Raw genomic sequence first — 6,000 nt, forward strand, 5'->3', positions numbered from 1 at the left:
CCGTGGAGATCAAGATTGCTCTCTGACAGTAAACGATGGTGGCTACATGACGATTAACCCGCCAAGAAAAACATGCTATTTCTAGAAGATTATTGGGAATCTGCACGTGGGGTTCGCACAACTCTTCCGCTTTTATTGGAAATATTGCCCGGTAAACCGAAGTAGGCCTCAACTCATACGTTGTGTTCAATACGGTTTTATTTTGTGTGTGCAGCTATCACTTGAATATACATCTTGAAAATTTGGAGAAATGACCAATCCATCATTTTTGGGCAAAAACTAAAGTCTGGACTGATTGACAAATTGCAGGACACAAATAAAGATAGACGGCCATCAAGTACGTTTGAACGTACCAAGTTGCTAATCAAGAATCTATCGAGTACGGTATGACTAATAACGGAGACAATAAGATGGCAATTCATGAAATAGTAAATCATCCCCTTGATGGGTTAGAATTTGAAGGAGCTGCCCTAAAATGTTGAAAAGTGCAGGGCAGAACTCAGCAAGAGTGATTTATGGCACTGCTGTCAAAAATAGGTACACTCCATGAGTCATGTCAGCACATATGTGACCCTTAAACCCGCCTTCTGCGAGCCTCAAAAAGAGATGGATCACTCTCCGAAGCAGCAGTATGGCAGGAGGGCATCATTTAAACTTTTGTCTGGAGTAAAAGTCCTGATTGGATTTTAGTCGCAGGCAATTAGAAGTTAAGTACGAGACTCGGTGTCTATTGATACTAATTCCTACCTTATTAATTGTTAAATGAATATATAATATAATATAATATAATATAATATAATATAATATAATATAATATAATATAATATAATATAATATAATATAATATAATATAATATAATATAATATAATATAATATAATATAATATAATATAATATAATATAATATAATATAATATAATATAATATAATATAATATAATATAATATAATATAATATAATATAATACAATATAATACAATATAATATAATATAATATAATATAATATAATATAATATAATATAATATAATATAATATAATATAATATAATATAATATAATATAATATAACAAAATGTAGAAAAAAAATCTAGCGATTTTTAGGCTTTTAAAATGCGTTATATCCGCGGTGAACAAATAGTTCCAGATTGGCGGTGGCCCGACTGCTGTTTCTGACCCAAGTCGACCTAACATCAATAACACGGCAGTGGATTAGTTTTGCGATGATGTCGCCAAGTGGTCAGTCCTGTCTCGACGCATCAAGGACCTTGTTCCAGCTCGTGCAGCTGCTTTCATAATCTCATGAGTAAGAGCTTTGGCTCGGTCTCCCTGCGGGCGTCTGGCCTCGGGCTTGCGGCTACCTCCGCAAAAGGTCAGGGAGAACATCCCGCTCTCATAAAAACAAGCCAATTAACGCCCCTCCGCTCCCGAGCCCGTCTTATTTATTCAGGATCCCTCCTCAGCGGGAAGGTGAGAATGAGAGAGATGGTAAGGAGCGTATCATACGAGATGGGAGAGATCAGAAGGAAAGTCGAGTTCAATTACCGGCGGGCGGCTCAGTGAGCCATCTTGGCTGGACGGGAAGTTGGAAAAGGACTCTTCGTGCTTCTGTTGTGTGTGAAAAAAACGAAAAGAAAAAAGCAATCGCACGAGGGTGAGAGCAGACCTACTTGACAAGACCGACGTGCTCGGTAATGAATAAGGAAAGAAGAGTTTTCAGCAGAAGCTCTTAATTGGCGAAAAGAAGGCGAGCGTTTTCAAGGGGTGGCTTCAACCTGCCTCCTCCTTTTGGTAATTGAACGTTATCTGTTGAGAACGGAACTATTCATGAAACACTCACAGCCTCACCAAGCAAAAAAAAAAAACGGGTTATCAATTCTCGGGGATAAACACTTAGCCTCACACCGAGTGAAGGAAATGCGATTAAGTCCCCGCATCTACGCATCGGGCGATAAACATCATTAGATGGAAAAGCGGTCGGTCTAATTTGTTGTGATGCGCCTGTGATGTCACGATAGGATGCGCTCCTCCGGATGAGAACGAGGCGACGTAAAAACACTTTTATCAAGTGATGTTGTTGACTACAAATGAGGCAGGTGGAGCTCTCGTTTGACCGAAAGAAAAATCATAATTGACATGACAAGTTTAACATCACACTGCTTGTCTAGCGGCAATGTTTTACAGACAGGAAATGATTTGATATAATCAGCTAATGTGCAGAATTTTATTTCTATATGCACTGCTTTGTGGACGGATGGCTCGTGACAAAAAGACTCACCCATGAACTGAGCGGGGAAACATGAAACTGAAAACGGGCTGGGTGGGAGAATCGACCGCACGCCACAGACAGCGGTCAATACCAATTCAAGCTCAGCCCAATCCCAGGTGAAATTCAATCGCTAGCTGAGATATATTTCATAAAGTAAATGTATTTGTGTACTTTTATGAATTCATACTTTGGTGAGACGAATTGTCGATCAGTGACAGGGTCAAAAATGCTTGCATGACATTTGATCCTATTCCACAGGCTTCTGTCCTATTTCGCAGATATTTTGACTTTGAAATTTAAAATTGAGGCCTCAGCTTTTTTGCATCCAGTCAAAATTCTATATGTCTTGCGACAACACACTATTCCATGAAGTCCATCTGTACATTAATGAAGACACACACACTTGCTTTGTTGCCTTGCACAATCACCATAATTCTGCACAAAAGGAATCTTCAAGTAAACATTGTATCCCAGCAGCCATAAAGTTGCAATATTTTCTCGCGCAGGGCATTAGTCGGCCTCAGCCACCGAAGTGAAGTAGCCGCTTGTGTGCTTTAGACCAAATAAGTGGGTGTTAGCCATTAGTCACTGCTGTGGGTTGCTGTTTATTTGTGTGCTTGCGTGTGGGTAGCTGATGTATATTATGGGATTGTTGCTCTCATCGTCACACTTGCAGATAATGCAGCAGGACCTCAGCTTAGCGAAAACATCACCATTGGCCCTCGCAAACTCCTTATTGTGCTTCTCATGAACAAGGGGCCTCAGTTCACTTGTTCTTTGTCTTCAGAGAGTTTGTTTTTAATTCATGTACGTACTGTATCGTGGCTTCTTAATGCAGTCCGTGGGTTATTATTTAATATAGATGTATTATTATTTAATTTATATAATGGATGTATTTATTTTATATATACATATATATACATATATATATATTAGGGCTTGTGGGCCTAATTATATATATATATATATATATATATAATTAGGCCCACAAGCCCTAATTTGCTAATCTAATTGTGACCTTTAAAATGGTCTAATTTAAACCTTACCAATCAGGTCTTTGATGCAGATGAGCTGCTGGGCATCCAAATGTATCTGAATTCATATTAATGAGCTTAATCATGGCAAGTTACACAAAACTGACGCAAGCTGCCTGAAGAAGCAAAAAGTCAAGTCCACAGCGCAAATAGACGCATGTGTCTGCCGCGACTTGAAAGCCCCATAAACAATGCGAGTCGAAGCTCAGCGATTGCCCTGATGCAGAAAGACGCAAGCTCGCAAAAATAATATTTTGATGAAATTGGAGTGAGGCTATAGGAAGAATCCCACACTTCAATTTACAATTGACGCTTGCGTTTATTCAGACCTCGGCGCTTCACGTCAAACCAGATAAAAGGTGTAAATAAGACATTCCAATCAAATGAAACGTAACATGATCATTAAGGAGCTCGCTGAACGCAGATGAGTCACCGGCGCACGGAGATCGGAGTACATATCCACTGCTTGTGTTCTAATTTGCCATTTGTCCGGCGCGCCCGCTGGAGTCGCTCGTGTCTCGTCAGCAAAAGGTCAGCCTTCCCCAGGCCGAATCCATGCTTCACTCCAGGGAAATTAATGGTTGCAGCCTTCAGTCGCTGTCTTTCCCCATCCTTGTAATTTGCCAGCGTCGACTTGGAGGATGCCTTGAAAAGGTAAATGTGCACTCGCCCACATCATCATGTGTTGGTGAATTTGGCCAGCATCCTGACACCTTCTCAATGTTTTCATGTTGGACGAATATTCTCTGGCTGACTTTACATTCCTTTATCGTTGATATGGATTGCTGCTTGGTTCTACGGAGTATTATCATTGTGAATGATGAGAAACTAACAAATATGATAATCATGCCCAAAGGTGTACGTTACAAAATGAACCTACGTACTTCACTTCCTGTCGGTGTAAAACGCAGGAATAAAGAGGATTTCCTTCCACTTGTCCCTCTTTCAAATGTAATCCATGTGCAACTAAATAGAGTGCCCGCCATCTAGTGGTCCACAGTGGAATTACAACTGCAGACTGAGATTTTGTCCAGCACTTTCTTTTCAAAGTAAATCTTTTTCACAACTCTGTTGCATAACTTGCCAGCAGCCCGAGTAAAACAAAGTTTGCCTCCCCCACACACATACAGTAAGCTTTGGAAAGTGACTCCATGATGGGATCATTGCAGGGAGTTCAAAACATATCGCTGGATAGAAGAAGTGTGTATTATCATGGCTGCGGGCGAGTTATGATAGATGGGAGGCCAAGCCGAAGGCCCTCGCAGGTCCCCCGTCGGGTGCCCGGGGCGCACCGCCAGAGCCGAGGATGAGTGACGCTGTGCGTAAAAGTGCAATCCACAGGGAAGGCACGTCAGTAATGGAAGTGAGGCTTTATGATCAGGATGAATAAGAATCCAAAGACAGATGGACCTCGTCTTTGTGTTGCACTTGACGTTCAAAGTGGGAAATAGCCGTACGGTGTATGTGCGGTAATGTCCAGGCTTGTGATGAAAGTAGATGATGGATGGTTTTTGAAAAGCGCTCTACAAATTGAATGAATTATTATTTATTATTCCCCATTTCGGAGATTGAGATGATGGATTTGTAAATGGCAAGATGAACGCGAAGCCACGAAACAGTCAAAGGGACAAGCGCCTTGGAGCTTTGAAAAGCCTTTTTGTTCTGTTGAGACTGAAAGAAAGTTTCAATTTAGCATCGCTTTTTTTTTTTTTTTGGTCTGCGAGTGAGTTCCTATTCCTTAGTCCCCGAAACATTCTCAAGCAGATGCTTGGATCAGCATGTTCCTCCTCTCTGTATATTATTTAGGACAAGAAAGCAGCTTGCAACATTTCTCACAGTGGTGTCACGGCAGTAGAACAAGTTGTGCCAGATGAAATCCACCGGGTGGGTGTCAATCTGCTCCGCACTTGACACCTTCCAAACAGAAACTGAAATCTCTGCTTGAGGCATTAAATTGGAGTTATCGTTTACAAATCGACTTTGCAGTTTAGATATCAATACCCTAATATATACCGTAAATTCCGGACTATAAGCCGCACCGGACTATAAACCGCACCAGCTAAAATTGGGGGATATTTTAGTTTTTTTCTTATATAAGCCGCACCGGACTATAAGCCGCACGTGCACACGCGTTTTTTTACAAAGGAAGACCGTTCACAAAGAGCCTTTTTAAAGTTTTAATAACATACTTTAACATGTCTTTCTAAACACTGCCTGTGACGAAGGGTTTAGAGCCCTTTGACGCAGGTCACCTAGCGTGCATTCCTACTAAAGCTCATAATAGTCACAAGCAACACAGCCAGAATAAGCAGCAGCCATAGTAGTGTTTCAAAGTAGTATTTTTGTTGTTGTTTTTTTCTTCAAGATACCGCAGTGTATAAAAGTGATCAAGTCATCCCAAAAATCACGAAAAAAATCCTTATATAAGCCGCACCTGACTATAAGCCGCAGGGTTCAAAATTTTGGAAAAAAGTCGCGGCTTATAGTCCGGAATTTACGGTATATATATATGTGCTACCAGTAAGAGTTTCATTACGCTGCTATTTTGAATTTCACGATGATGCAATGTTTCCGACGAAGACACCAAAGGCACTTTGTCGTGATATCGACCCACGTATGCGTTGGTTAGTATTTTTGTCGTATCATTTAGTTGAAAAGAGAATATGCCCTGGCTATCATTAGCGGGTCAGATAATAATG

The sequence above is a fragment of the Syngnathus typhle genome, linkage group LG5, assembly GCF_033458585.1.
Source record: "Syngnathus typhle isolate RoL2023-S1 ecotype Sweden linkage group LG5, RoL_Styp_1.0, whole genome shotgun sequence".
Taxonomy (NCBI): domain Eukaryota; kingdom Metazoa; phylum Chordata; class Actinopteri; order Syngnathiformes; family Syngnathidae; genus Syngnathus; species Syngnathus typhle.